We start from the raw sequence: 15,640 nt of genomic DNA, 5'->3' as shown, positions 1-15,640 counted from the left end.
CTTGTACTCATTTTGGCTGTACTTCAACATTTCACATTCCTCTACAATATACCAAGATGAATGTGTTACATATCAGCTGGATATCCCAAGCCCGACTTCATGGGACAGTCAGAGGTGCAGTTTGCAGCACGAGGCTGGAGTTATGGCCAAATCAAAAAAAGCCCGACTTCATGGGACAGTCAGAGGAGCAGTTTGGAATGCAAGGCTGGAGCTGTGGGCAAATCAAAAAAAGCTAACCACCGCAGCAGCAAAATCAACAACATGGAGGTCGGAAGCGGCGAGGAGCGGACCGGCTAGATCCGGCGATCGGAAGCGGAGAGGACGGACGAGGCACGGAGGAGCGAAGAGGCTGGAGCCCAGAGCTGGAGCAGTGTGGACAAGACCAAGGGAAGGTGCAGCACGGGCCAATAGTGAGGCTGTGAGGCTCACATTGTGTACTATGAATTCCATGTAGAGTGTGGCCCTGCGGGAAGGAGGAAGGAAGGACAGTAGGAGTAGGAGTTTGTGTGTAGTATTGGTACATGCGCCGAAGCCTGGTCTCCAGTCATCTTGGATCCCCTTGCCACTGAACCAAAACCTTGCTCAGTCAAGCCCGTGGTGGCTGGTGTGCAACGGCCACCCCACGTTAAAAGAATTCACACACAGACATCTTCCACCGTTTAAAATGAGTTCGTCAGTCACCTGAGTACTCATTTTTAATGTGGATGCAAGTCATCCTCAACCCCGAGGGACTGCCTATGATGATGATGATGATCCCAAGTCTAAAAGGTTATATATTGTTTTACAGCAATTAACTCTCTTACACATGAATACTCAGAATTCAACAACTTAGTGCTTTTAACAGAGAAAAATTACCCAAGGCAACATATAACAAAGTTTTAAAATGGAGAAAAACAATTACCTACCTTGATAGAATATTCCTTATTATTCAAGGAAAAGGACTTATTATTAATAATTCAGTGGCAATAAACACAAATTTGAATATAAAGAAAAAACATTGGAAATAGCCATGTTGGTTCACTAACAGTGGATGGATCTCTAAGAGAATACTAAAGACCAACCTCTAGAGCTCTTCAAATTGTGTACTTTAATCAGTTGGTCAATTCCAGTGACCATTGTTTAGTATAGTTATTGATCATTGCGCCAGTACAAATCTGAATGGTGGAACAGGCTCAAAGGGCTGAATGGCATACTCCTACCATGAAGTTACAGGATGCAATTTTAATGTCGGCAGAACCTTCCGTATCTAACTCTGATAGAATGGTGTGGATTTTCCAAGGGCAGTCAACAAACTGTGCAGTTTGTATTAGGAGGCAAGTGATGCACGGTCTAATACTAAACTGACATCTGTGATGTGTACATGTATTCAGGTACAAAAGGATACATTCATTAAATGGAGATAAACAAAAAGATGGTAAAAATGGAGAGCATGAAATCAAAAAATGTGAAAGTATAAGAATGAATTAACGGGAAAACAAAAAAAGTAGATCTTTTGTGAGCCATTTTCCCCACACCATACAGTATTGCCAGAATGAATTTGAACACTGAACTCTCTTATATCAATCAATTCTTACTGTAGCAGCGCAGTGTTTTATGCACAGTATAAATAATGCAGCACTAATAGATCTTTAATGGCATTACCACAGGCAGTCTGGGAAGCAGTTAATTTTCTGATGTTTATTGTGATTCTGTTGCAGCTTAGACATGCCTTTAATTAAGAGATTTATCAGGTAACTGATGAGGGTAAATATTATACATATTGGTACTTTACTAGTACTGAAAGCTACAGGTATTACAAATATACTTATAATACTGTTTACCTACCATTTTACAAAACTTACTTAAGATGCAAGTAATTTTGTTCTTCCCGCCCCAAGACCATGTCTCATTATAAAATATGTATATTTTGTTCTAATGACCAGGGTGAATTTGCAGTATTTGCTGAAGCTGCAAGTGCTTTAGATGTTTATTCCTCCCTCCTTGAAACCTTCCTTCTTTTTCTTAGTGAATTACATGATAAGAAAAAAATTCCCTCCCTTATTTCCCATAATAGATTTGTAGTTCATACTGAATCAGAGTAGCAATTCCCAGCCAGATATTCTATAGTCTCCAATAACCAGCGCCTTGAACAAGTGGTCCTTTACTGTGATCCGGCTTTGGCTGTGACTGACTTCAGCCATAATGGACAAACCCATTGACAAAATGTGTCATAAACATTCCCCGCTACAAACATCAGGTTCCCTCAGCAAAACTATCCTCATGCCAAACAACACCATTAAGCTGGGATTTTAAAATTATTGACTTTAGTTAATACTTATAAAACGCTGAATAAATTAACTTCTCCACAACCACCATTCACAACTGTATCTTTTCTGACTGGTTTGTCACAGTACACTCTGGGTATAGTAATGAAAACTGCAATCCCCAAATGCATGCCGATCTCATACACACTCCCAGACCTTTCTATTTGGCTGTTGTGATGGACTGTGGATATTGTACTTCCGCAGGAACAGGATGGAAAGTACAACACACACCCGCACAATAGCTAAAATCTCAGCATCCGGGCTCAAGTGAAATATAGAACTCAAGAAACGAACTCCAGATGCAAGGCAGGAATTTCTAATATTTAATAACTAATTTAATGTGTAAATTTAGTGATTTTTTTCCCCCAGTTGTGTAATTTTTTTGTACATTCGCATGGTTATTTCTGGCTGTATGCTCTTACCCAAGAGAAGAAAAATAGCAGATTAAAACAGCGTGAAGAAATCATTTCAGAAACATGACTGATTTTGTGATATTTCCTGATTAGTAAATGGTCGATTTGTTAAAAAATAAATCATTGTTCATTTTTCTGTTGGGTACACATTCTCTGACACATCTTCCTACTCTTTGATTTGTTGGCACTTCGCCAAATCAGATATTTGATTGTTACCAGATAATTAGTTATTTGAGCCAATTGCATTTTTCCGCCTCATGTCCTAGTGGCACACAAAGTGTGACACAATGGATGTGCAAAGGTTGCAAGAATTTTTTTTCAATTATATAAAATATACATACATATTGAATTAACACAGGAAGTGAATACAACACTAAGGAAACTACTTTAGGCAAAGTACTTACTTTGAAAATAGTAAACCAAATAAAATAAAACAAAATGTTTACAGTGCAATGTCATCAGAGTGACCGCTGGAGAATACAGAAATACTTTGCTATGCAACAACTGATGAAAATGAACAAGTTCTTGCTGTTGAATAAAACACTTAGAACTTACACTGCAAAGAAATGGGGCAAACTATAAAGTCAACTGCAATTGTTTAAAAAGCAGAAATTACAGTTTACAATTTTGTAAATGAATACTTGTTACACTCATAATATTTAGCAGTATTTTAAATGGGTCACCACCTCTTAAAATAGCACACACGGGAATACAGTTCAAATGCATTAAGCAGTCATCTGAAAAGATCACCAACAGTAATTTCGAGACTATGAATCGGAAAACATACTAAGGATGGCAGGAAGTTATGTTATTGCCTGTCCCCTAAAATTGTGGGGAACAAAATTTATGAAATCATTGGTGAATCTCACTGGGTTTCCACTGACTTTAGGCACTCTGTGCAGCAAATGCAGCCCCTAAACACATACACCCAGCCCCATTATCCACCCCAATTTTTAAGCTGAAAACATCTAAAGCTGTTAAATAATTGAGAGCAAAAAGACTGCAGGTGCTGGAAATCTGAAACAAAAACAGAAAATACTGGAAACACTTAAAAGATTAGTCAGCAGCTGTGGAGAGAAGAAACAAGATAATGTTTGTGGAAGTACAGGCCATAAGGTCACTGGTTTGGGCAAAGCGGAGCCAATTTCCTCCAACACAAAAACCGAGTTTGCACTGTCAATTTCAGCAGGAAAGAAGCTAATTACCTTAGACTTACTGACCTAATCACCTCAGTCTTACGGACACCAACTCAACAGCAGGAAAGACCCTGATCACCTCAGACTTACTGGTACCAACTCGACTCATCATCATAGGCAGCCCTCGGAATCGAGGAAGACTTGCTTTCACTCTTAGCATGAGTTCTTAGGTGGCTGTTCAGTCCAATACGAGAACCACAGTCTCTCACAGGTAGGACAGATAGTCGTTGAGAGAAAGGGTGGGCAGGGAGCCTGGTTTGCTGCATGCTCCTTCCGCTGCCTGCGCTTGATTTCTGTATGCTCTCGGCGACGATACTCGAGGAGCTCAGCACCCTCCCAAATGCACTTCCTCCACTTAGGGCGGTCTATGGCCAGGGACTCCCAGGTGTCAGTGGGGATGTCGCACTTTATCAGGGAGGCTTTGAGGGTGTCCTTGTAATGTTTCCTCTGCCCACCTTTGGCTCGTTTGCCGTGGACGAGTTCCGAGTAGAGCGTTAGGTTTGGGAGTCTCCTGTCTGGCATGAGAACTATGTGGCCTGCCCAGCGGAACTGTGGTCAGTGCTTCAATGCTGGGGATGTTGGCCTGGACGAGGACGCTAATGTTTGTGCGTCTGTGCGACAGACGAAGTTAAGGAATTGAGGCTCAAATTGGCGAATCAAGCCAATCAAATTGAGACTCTCCAAAACAATAAAAAACTCCATACGTTGCATCTGGCCTCTAGTATGACTATGGCAGATAATAGCAAGCAAAATGAGGAGAAAATGAGGCAAAAGGCACAGATGCTCAAGACCAATTAGCTAAGTCGGAAAATAAATGTCACAAATTAGCAGCCAGCCTTAGATTCCTTCAAGTGGCTCACATAACCGATAGGGAAAACAGAGCAGGCCACACTCAGTGCAAGAAAACTATCAAAGAATTAGAAAGCCAATTGATCATGCAAACGGATGTTATGCATGCTTTTGGGGAAGACGGTCCCCAAATGCTCCGACAAAATAGGGAGAACCAGGGAGGGACATGTAAATGTGACCACTGCGGCGGTGATTGTAGCTCAGGTACAGACCGCTGAGAGTATCGTCTACCCCCACAGGCACCTAGCCATGACCCACCCCCATACCCAGGACCCCCGGGGAGTGATCCTATCCCCATGCACCCTGTAACTACTACCTGTACTCCTGGAGCAGATGCCAATGCACCCTCCACATACGTAACCCCCTTCTCCATAACCCAGTTGAAGGATTTAGCTAAGGAAGTGACCCCGTTCAATGGGAAGAACTACCACTTATGGAGAGCAGCTGTAGACCAGACCGCAGTATCGGGTGGTTTAGACGAAGTGGAGACGGTTAAATTTATACCCCTTTGTGTGGGGCCCATTATTTTTAGAGCTCTCCCCAGAGAACAACAGCGAGGCACAGGCACCCTAACTGACATGTGGGTAGCCATGGAGGCAGCCGCTGGAGTAGATAGTAAAAACCCAGTAGACGAAATGGCCCAATTTAAACAGGGAGACCAGGAACACCCTGTCACCTATGAAGGAAGATTGCGGGTTGTATTTAAAACAGTCTTTGGGCAGGTTTAGATAGAACAACCTTGACAGACGCCTTAAGTTCACAGTGGCGGAATACCTTATGTTCCCACGCCAATGCTCATGGTAAAGCATTTTGAAGCCTCCGATGAGACCCACACAGAAGCATGGATCATTAGGCGCATGACTAGTGGATGGAGAGATTACCAGGAAAACCCCAAACCCACAGTCCAAAAGGGACGAGTGCATGCATATCAGACAACCCCCGTATATGGGCACAAGTGGAGGAAAGCTAGACTACAAACCTCTGATGTTTCAGTGTGAATGGTAAAGTTAAAAGCATGTGGATGGTTTTTAAACTTGTCTTTAAGTGTGTGTCTGTATAGTTTTTTTCAACTGGCACTGGTTAGTTTGAAATTGGTTTGAATTAATTTGGAGTTATTGAGGTTAATTAACGTGTGAAAACCAAACTGTCATTATGGCTATGGTGGAATTTTGGTTGGTTTAAATTGTGTGAAAAACCTCTAGTTCCGGACATGAGGCAATCACATATATTGGGTATGTTAAAATAAAAATTTTCAAACCAATTCAAGAATGTGGACCGGAGAGAAAAGGCTGTGTGCTGCTATTATGCATGAAAGAGAGAATGATTGTAATGTGTAAGCTATTGGTATGCGTGGTACCATGCATTCGTATGTGTGTTTGTCGAACTGATAAAATGCGGGAAAAAAAGGTAACACTCTGTACAAGCAGAAAGCAACAACTTGTCAAGAGTCAAGTAATGCGGGTCAATCCCAAGAGTGTTATATTTGAGAATTTGGGACACTGGAGCAGGGATTGTAGGCTCCCGAAAGGAGAGAAGCCAGGTTACGAGGGTGCTGAGGCAAAACAAAGCCACAGGAAGGCAGCTGACGACCCAGTACAAATTTTAGTGGCCGCATTACAGCAGGTTACGAGATATGGGAGATCTAGAACCTGCCTCAGTAGTAAACACCAATTCACACAAGACGAAATGAATGACCAGAAAGTCTTACTTAGTGGCTTTACTGGCCATAGCCTAATGGCAACGTTCACGAAACCATTAGAGATAGGATTGGAATTCTATTTCTTTCAACATTCATGACTATCCACTCCACCTGTCATGGAAGAGACAGATATTATAGGAATTGATTTTATGAGAATTTATAATTTAACCGATGACCTGGCCAACAGATGTATACGGCAAATGTCAGACTTAATGCAGCAATTTGAGGTACCCACCGTTACGTATGATGCGCGGGTGTGTTGCATGAAAACTTTCACTTTTAATCCTTCAGAGATGAACCCCTCCCCCGAACTACAGGATCAATGGGCATCAGGGAATAGATAGGATCATGGCTAAATTGAAGGAGCTATGCTGGTGGCCTGGAATACAGCAAGAAGTGTAAAGGTATGTCAAAAACTGTCTGATATGTGCCCAGAACAATCCAAAAAACCCAGGCAGAATTAGGACATGCTAGACAGGGCAAAGGCCCTTGGACTCAACTTCAGATAGACTATGTAGGACCTTTACCCACTGTCCGGGTGGTAAGAAATACATCCTAGTAGTGGTGGACGTATTCTCCAAATGGATCGAAGCATTTCCAACTAACAATAACTCGGCTGCCACAACTGCAAAAATACTTATGGAAGAAGTGTTCTCCAGATGGGGATTGACAGAGGGCATCGATTCTGACCAGGGAACACATTTCACGGAACAAGTTATGCAGCAGGTCATGCAATTGGCAGGGGTAAAACAGAAATTCCATATCGCTTACCACCCGAAATCAAGCGGAGTGGTAGAGCGCATGAATCGGACATTAAAAACAATGTTACGAAAATTAGTACAGCAGAACCACACGTCCTGGAACAAGGTCTTCCCTTATGTATTAATGGCCATCCGAAAAACAGTGGTAGCCTCTACAGGCTATTCACCCCACAAGTTAATGACCGGAAGAGTCACGAGGTGTCCAAGCCTTAATGGGATTAGATTTGAACGAGATCCAGAAAACTTCCCTGTCCTTAGAGAAATACATGTCAAACTTGATCAAATATTTGGAAGCTGTGAGAATGGCTGCCGCATTGAAACTGTAAGGCCTACTTTCATGAGAAGGTACACCCATGGGAACTAAAAATCGGAGACCAAGTAATGATAAAAATCCAGAAGGAAGGAACTTTCTTTGCCCCTAAATATGCAGGATCATCTAGTATAATGGAAAAGGCTAGCACCTCAGTGTTCAAGGTCATGGATGGCCAAGGGAAGTATAAGTGGCACCACCTTAACCAGCTAAAACCCTTTGGGAAAATAAACAGCCACATGTACCACCTCATGTTAGATTCAGAAGAGGCATAGCTCGCCCCACCCGACCCAGCAGCTAACCCGATCCCAGCCCAAGGTATAATACCCATCTTGCCGCCTATCCAAAATTTATAGGCCGCAAGTAGTTCAGTGGAAGCCATCAAAGAAGAAGGTAATAATTCAGAAGATGACCAGGTACCCGCCCCAGGGATACCTGACGAAGCCCGTGCCCCCCACAATAAGACGGCATTATTATATATATGATTGATCAAAGGGAGGAATGTGGAAGTACAGGCCATAAGGGCACTGGTCTGGGTAGACAAAGCAGAGCCAATTTCCCCCAACACAAAGACCGAGTATGCACTGTCAATTTCAGCAGGAAAGAAACTAATTACCTTAGACTTACTGACCTGATCACTTCAGTCTCACTGGCACCAACGTGACAGCAGGAAAGACCCTGATCACCTCAAACTTACTGGCACCAACACGACTAGTTAGGCATGAAAAGGAGGGTATAAAGATAGACAGGTTCAGACAGTCCATAGCGAGGACCTAGGAGTAACACTCTGCAGAAGTAGGCACCAGGGAACAGACCCTTGACGGAACAGTGTTAGACCATAGCGAGGACGTAGGAGCAACACTCGGCAGAAGTAGGCACCAGGGAAGAGACCCTTGACGGGACAGTGTTAGGACGGACTGATCATCCAGGGACCTATTGGGTAACTATAAAATATAAGTGCTGAGTCTTGTACTACTTCTGTATTAAACGAACATTAACGGTACCGCCATTGTCTAGTGTGTAATTTGGTATTTAACTCAAGAACCGTCGCAGGCAACGACTAGTCACACGACTAGCAAAATTGCCGTTCGAGCAACAATGTTTCAGGTGTGAACCATTCCAAAAATTTCAAGCAGTTTGTGTTTTTGTTTGAAATACATAATTGGGTTAGATCCTGCGTTTACAATAATACCTATACAAGGTGCAAGACTACGGGCCTGAAATTCGTGAAGAGCCACTGCCGCTCGTTTCTTGGCCGGTCCGTGGTTTTTTGCTGCCACTGCGATCCTCCAGCGCGACTTTGATGGAAATGTAGCGGGCGGTGCAGGCCATTGGACTCGGCAAAGATTGGAGGCCGAGTTCTGCGCATGAGTTTTTTTTGTTGAAATTGACACTTGCTACTAATATGAGCAGTGGTAGCAACAATAGTGACTCAAACCTATTTTATTTTGAAGTTGCGCCAATGGATAGTTTGATTAATTCTATCGCTGCTCGCCCTGCAACCTGCTGGGTCTGTGCGTGATGGCACCGTGGCAACCAGCACTTCTTTCTCAGATGTCAAAACTTATAGAGCAGGTCATGCAGTCACAGGGACTCTCCTGTAATCCTCCTGAGCAGAATTGAATGGCCGTGGCGGTGCCATCTGTTCTGAGGGAAACAATTAGGGTGGAAAGCATTTTTTCCATAGATATTTATCACGTGGTGAAGCACCACTCCTGCAGTGACACCAGAGAAATGACCGCTTGTGCCGATATTATAAAGAGGCATCGCTGATCAGAATTGTGCAGTTTTCCTGCTGCCTGTCATTTGTCTATGCATATTTCACCAGTTGTTCTAGGCCTACATCCAATAATGAATAGGTGGGGGCAAAAAAAACAGCTGCAGAATCACATGTGCACCAGATCTTTGTCAGGTTATCTGTCCCAGATGCTGTGTAGTTGAGGTATATTTAAACCTCTGATAGAAACATAGAAACATAGAAAATAGGTGCAGGAGCAGGCCATTCAGCCCTTCTAGCCTGCACCGCCATTCAATGAGTTCATGGCTGAACATGAAACTTCAGTACCCACATCCTGCTTTCACGCCATACCCCTTGATCCCCCGAGTAGTAAGGACTTCATCTAACTCCCTTTTGAATATATTTAGTGAATTGGCCTCAACTACTTCCTGTGGTAGAGAATTCCACAGGTTCACCACTCTCTGGGTGAAGAAGTTTCTCCTTATCTCGGTCCTAAATGGCTTACCCCTTATCCTTAGACTGTGACCCCTGGTTCTGGACTTCCCCAACATTGGGAACATTCTTCCTGCATCCAACCTGTCCAAACCCGTCAGAATTTTAAACGTTTCTATGAGGTCCCCTCTCACTCTTCTGAACTCCAGTGAATACAAGCCCAGTTGATCCAGTCTTTCTTGATAGGTCAGTCCCACCATCCCGGGAATCAGTCTGGTGAATCTTCGCTGCACTCCCTCAATAGCAAGAATGTCCTTCCTCAAGTTAGGAGACCAAAACTGTACACAATACTCCAGGTGTGGCCTCACCAAGGCCCTGTACAACTGTAGCAACACCTCCCTGCCCCTGTACTCAAATCCCCTCGCTATGAAGGCCAACATGCCATTTGCTTTCTTAACCGCCTGCTGTACCTGCATGCCAACCTTCAATGACTGATGTACCATGACACCCAGGTCTCGTTGCACCTTCCCTTTTCCTAATCTGTCACCATTCAGATAATAGTCTGTCTCTCTGTTTTTACCACCAAAGTGGATAACCTCACATTTATCCACATTATACTTCATCTGCCACGCATTTGCCCACTCACCTAACCTATCCAAGTCACTCTGTAGCCTCATAGCATCCTCCTCACAGCTCACACTGCCACCCAACTTAGTGTCATCCGCAAATTTGGAGATACTACATTTAATCCCCTCGTCTAAATCATTAATGTACAATGTAAACAGCTGGGGCCCCAGCACAGAACCCTGCGGTACCCCACTAGTCACTGCCTGCCATTCCGAAAAGTACCCATTTACTCCTACTCTTTGCTTCCTGTCTGACAACCAGTTCTCAATCCACGTCAGCACACTACCCCCAATCCCATGTGCTTTAACTTTGCACATTAATCTCCTGTGTGGGACCTTGTCGAAAGCCTTCTGAAAGTCCAAATATACCACATCAACTGGTACTCCTTTGTCCACTTTATTGGAAACATCCTCAAAAAATTCCAGAAGATTTGTCAAGCATGATCTCCCTTTCACAAATCCATGCTGACTTGGACCTATCATGTCACCATTTTCCAAATGCACTGCTATGACATCCTTAATAATTGATTCCATCATTTTACCCACTACTGAGGTCAGGCTGACCGGTCTATAATTCCCTGCTTTCTCTCTCCCTCCTTTTTTAAAAAGTGGGGTTACATTGGCTACCCTCCACTCGATAGGAACTGATCCAGAGTCAATGGAATGTTGGAAAATGACTGTCAATGCATCCGCTATTTCCAAGGCCACCTCCTTAAGTACTCTGGGATGCAGTCCATCAGGCCCTGGGGATTTATCGGCCTTCAATCCCATCAATTTCCCCAACACAATTTCCCAACTAATAAAGATTTCCCTCAGTTCCTCCTCCTTAATAGACCCTCTGACCACTTTTATATCCGGAAGGTTGTTTGTGTCCTCCTTAGTGAATACTGAACCAAAGTACTTGTTCAATTGGTCTGCCATTTCTTTGTTCCCCGTTATGACTTCCCCTGATTGAGACTGCAGGGGACCTAAGTTTGTCTTTACTAACCTTTTTCTCTTTACATACCTATAGAAACTTTTGCAATCCGCCTTAATGTTCCCTGCAAGCTTCTTCTCGTACTCCATTTTCCCTGCCCTAATCAAACCCTTTGTCCTCCTCTGCTGAGTTCTAAATTTCTCCCAGTCCCCAGGTTCGCTGCTATTCCTGGCCAATTTGTATGCCATTTCCTTGGCTTTAATACTATCCCTGATTTCCCTAGATAGCCACGGTTGAGCCACCTTCCCTTTTTTATTTTTACGCCAGACAGGAATGTACAATTGTTGTAATTCATCCATGCGGTCTCTAAATGTCTGCCATTGCCCATCCACAGTCAACCCCTTAAGTATCATTAGCCAATCTATCTCAGCCAATTCATGCCTCATACCTTCAAAGTTACCCTTCTTTAAGTTCTGGACCATGGTCTCTGAATTAACTGTTTCATTCTCCATCCTAATGCAGAATTCCACCATATTATGGTCACTCTTCCCCAAGGGGCCTCGCACAATGAGATTGCTAATTAATCCTCTCTCATTACACAACACCCAGTCTAAGATGGCCTCCCCCCTAGTTGGTTCCTCGACATATTGGTCTAGAAAACCATCCCTTATGCATTCCAGGAAATCCTCCTCCACCGTATTGCTTCCAGTTTGGCTAGCCCAATCTATGTGCATATTAAAGTCACCCATTATAACTGCTGCACCTTTATTGCATGCACTCCTAATTTCCTGTTTGATGCCCTCCCCAACATCACTACTACTGTTTGGAGGTCTGTACACAACTCCCACTAACGATTTTTGCCCTTTGGTGTTCTGCAGCTCTACCCATATAGATTCCACATCATCCAAGCTAATGTCTTTCCTAACTATTGCATTAATCTCCTCTTTAACCAGCAATGCTACCCCACCTCCTTTTCCTTTTATTCTATCCTTCCTGAATGTTGAATACCCCTGGATGTTGAGTTCCCAGCCCTGATCATCCTGGAGCCACGTCTCCGTAATCCCAATCACATCATATTTGTTAACATCTATTTGGAGTGTAAATTGTGGTGAACTATGTATTTTTTTCTTTCGTGACAGAAAATCCACGGCACGTTATTATTACCCTCCAGAAAGGGGACTACAGTAGGATGAGGGCAGAGTTGGCTAAAGTAGACTGGAAACACAGACTAAACGGTGGCACAATTGAGGAACAGTGGAGGACTTTTATGGAGCTCTTTCATAGTGCTCAACAAAAATATATTCCAGTGAAAAAGGGCGGTAAGAGAAGGGATAACCAGCCGTGGATAACCAAGGAAATAAAGGAGAGTATCAAATTAAAAACCAATGCGTATAAGGTGGCCAAGGTTAGTGAGAAAATAGAAGAGTGGAAAAATTTTAAACGACAGCAAAGAATGACTAAGAAAGCAATAAAGAAAGGAAAGATAGATTACGAAGGTAAACTTGCACAAAACATAAAAACGGATAGTAAAAGCTTTTACAGATATATAAAACGGAAGAGTGTGACAAAAGTAAATGTTGGTCCCTTAGAAGATGAGAAGGGGGATTTAATAATGGGAAATGTGGAAATGGCTGAGACCTTAAACAATTATTTTGCTTCGGTCTTCACAGTGGAAGACACAAAAACCATGCCAAAAATTGCTGGTCACAGGAATATGGGAAGGGAGGTCCTTGAGACAATCACTATCACTAGTGGGGTAGTGCTGGACAGGCTAATGGGACTCAAGGTAGACAAGTCCCCTGGTCCTGATGAAATGCATCCCAGGGTATTAAAAGAGATGGCGGAAGTTATAGCAGATGCATACGTTATAATCTACCAAAATTCTCTGGACTCTGGGGAGGTACCAGCGGATTGGAAAGCAGCTAATGTAATGCCTCTGTTTAAAAAAGGGGGCAGGCAAAAGGCAGGTAACTATAGGCCGGTTAGTTTAACATCTGTAGTGGGGGAAATGCTTGAAACTATCATTAAGGAAGAAATAGCGGGACATCTAGATAGGAATAGTGCAATCAAGTAGACGCAGCATGGATTCATGAAGGGGAAATCATGTTTAACTAATTTACTGGAATTCTTTGAGAATATAACGAGCATGGTGGATAGAGGTGTACCGATGGATGTGGTGTATTTAGATTTCCAAAAGGCATTCGATAAGGTGCCACACAAAAGGTTACTGCAGAAGATAAAGGTATGCGGAGTCAGAGGAAATGTATTAGAATGGATAGAGAATTGGCTGGCAAACAGAAAGCAGAGAGTCGGGATAAATGGGTCCTTTTCGGGTTGGAAATCGGTGGTTAGTGGTGTGCCGCAGGGATCGGTGCTGGGACCACAACTGTTTACAATATACATAGATGACCTGGAAGAGGGGACAGAGTGTAGTAAAACAAAATTTGCAGATGACACAAAGATTAGTGGGAAGGCGGGTTGTGTGAGGACACAGAAAGACTGCAAAGAGATTTAGATAGGTTAAGCGAATGGACTAAGGTTTGGCAGATGGAATACAATGTCAGAAAGTGTGAGGTCATCCACCTTGGGAAAAAAAACAGTAAAAGGGAATATTATTTGAATGGGGAGAAATTACAACATGCTGCGGTGCAGAGGGACCTGGGGGTCCTTGTGCATGAATCCCAAAAAGTTAGTTTGCAGGTGCAGCAGGTAATCAGGAAGGCGAATGGAATGTTGGCCTTCATTGCGAGAGGGATGGAGTACAAAAGCAGGGAGGTCCTTCTGCAACTGTATAGGGTATTGGTGAGGCCGCACCTGGAGTACTGTGTGCAGTTTTGGTCACCTTACTGAAGGAAGGATATACTAGCTTTGGAAGGGGTACAGAGACGATTCACTAGGCTGATTCCGGAGATGAGAGGGTTACCTTATGATGATAGATTGAGTAGACTGGGTCTTTATTCGTTGGAGTTCAGAAGGATGAGGGGTGATCTTATAGAAGCATTTAAAATAATGAAAGGAATGGACAAGATAGAGGCAGAGAGGTTGTTTCCACTGGTCGGGGAGACTAGAACTAGGGGGCACAGCCTCAAAATACGGGGGAGCCAATTTAAAACCGAGTTGAGAAGGAATTTCTTCTCCCAGAGGGTTGTGAATCTGTGGAATTCTCTGCCCAAGGAAGCAGTTGAGGCCAGCTCATTGAATGTATTCAAGTCACAGATAGATAGATTTTTAACCAATAAAGGAATTAAGGGTTATGGGGAGCGGGCGGGTAAGTGGAGCTGAGTCCACGGCCAGATCAGCCATGATCTTGTTAAATGGTGGAGCAGGCTCGAGGGGCTAGATGGCCTACTCCTGTTCCTAATTCTTATGTTCTTATAAGCCCCAAGTGCTTTAACGGGTTGCTCTGGTAAATGAGGTATTTTATATATAATCTAGATACGAGGGTAAATCATTCTCTGCACTGTGCTCCCAATATGCTAAGCTCCACATCCACAAGGCTGTGCTCTGGGTATGGAGCGTAACGTGTTGGGAGCACGGATCAGAGAATGGGATGGGAGAGTCAGTACACCCACACAGCAGTGCTCCGGGGCCGGCGTTGAACCGGCCGAAGGGACTCCGGGGCCGGGGTTGAACCGGCCGAAGGGACTCCGGGGCCGGCGTTGAGCTAACATACATGAAATGATTTTGCAAAGTATACTCCTCCTCTCCTGCCCTCTTAGAGCCCCGGCTCGGGATTTTAAGGATTTTGCTCTTTCACAGCCTCCATCCCTCGGTACTGTCCCTCCGACAACGTGGACCATTTTCCATCCATCGGGAGCTTACTATCAGCAAGGGCAGACATCGATGACGAAGTCCAACACCGCCTCCAGTGTGCCAGCGCAGCCTTCGGTCGCCTGAGGAAGAGAGTGTTTGAAGAGCAGGACCTCAAGTCTGGTACCAAACTTATGATCTGCAGGGCAGTAGTGATACCCGCCCTCAGGATAGCTAAGATGAATATGTGGCTTGAGGAGTGGTAGAAACATAGAAACATAGAAAATAGGTGCAGGAGTAGGCCATTCGGCCCTTCTAGCCTGCACCGCCATTCAATGAGTTAATGGCTGAACATGCAACTTCAGTACCCCATTCCTGCTTTCTCACCATACCCCTTGATTTCCCGAGTAGTAAGGACTTCATCTAACTCCTTTTTGAATATATTTAGTGAATTGGCCTCAACAACTTTCTGTGGTAGAGAATTCCACAGGTTCACCACTCTCTGGGTGAAGAAATTCCTCCTCATCTCAGTCCTAAATGGCTTCCCCCTTATCCTTAGACTGTGTCCCCTGGTTCTGGACTTCCCTAACATTGGGAACATTCTTCCTGCATCTAACCTGTCTAACCCCGTCAGAATTTTAAACGTT

At 43.8% G+C, this 15,640-nt stretch overlaps 1 protein-coding gene across 1 annotated transcript in view; it reads right to left on the bottom strand.

The window, feature by feature from the left end:
- LOC139273266 (zinc finger and BTB domain-containing protein 2-like) overlaps nucleotides 1–15,640 on the bottom strand; it is a 56,672-nt gene that overhangs the window by 4,278 nt on the left and 36,754 nt on the right. The window lies entirely within an intron of this gene.

The sequence above is a fragment of the Pristiophorus japonicus genome, chromosome 9 (assembly GCF_044704955.1).
Source record: "Pristiophorus japonicus isolate sPriJap1 chromosome 9, sPriJap1.hap1, whole genome shotgun sequence".
NCBI classification, from domain to species: Eukaryota; Metazoa; Chordata; class Chondrichthyes; family Pristiophoridae; genus Pristiophorus; species Pristiophorus japonicus.
Note: the sequence above shows the minus strand (reverse complement) of the source record. Positions and strands in the feature narration are given on the sequence as shown.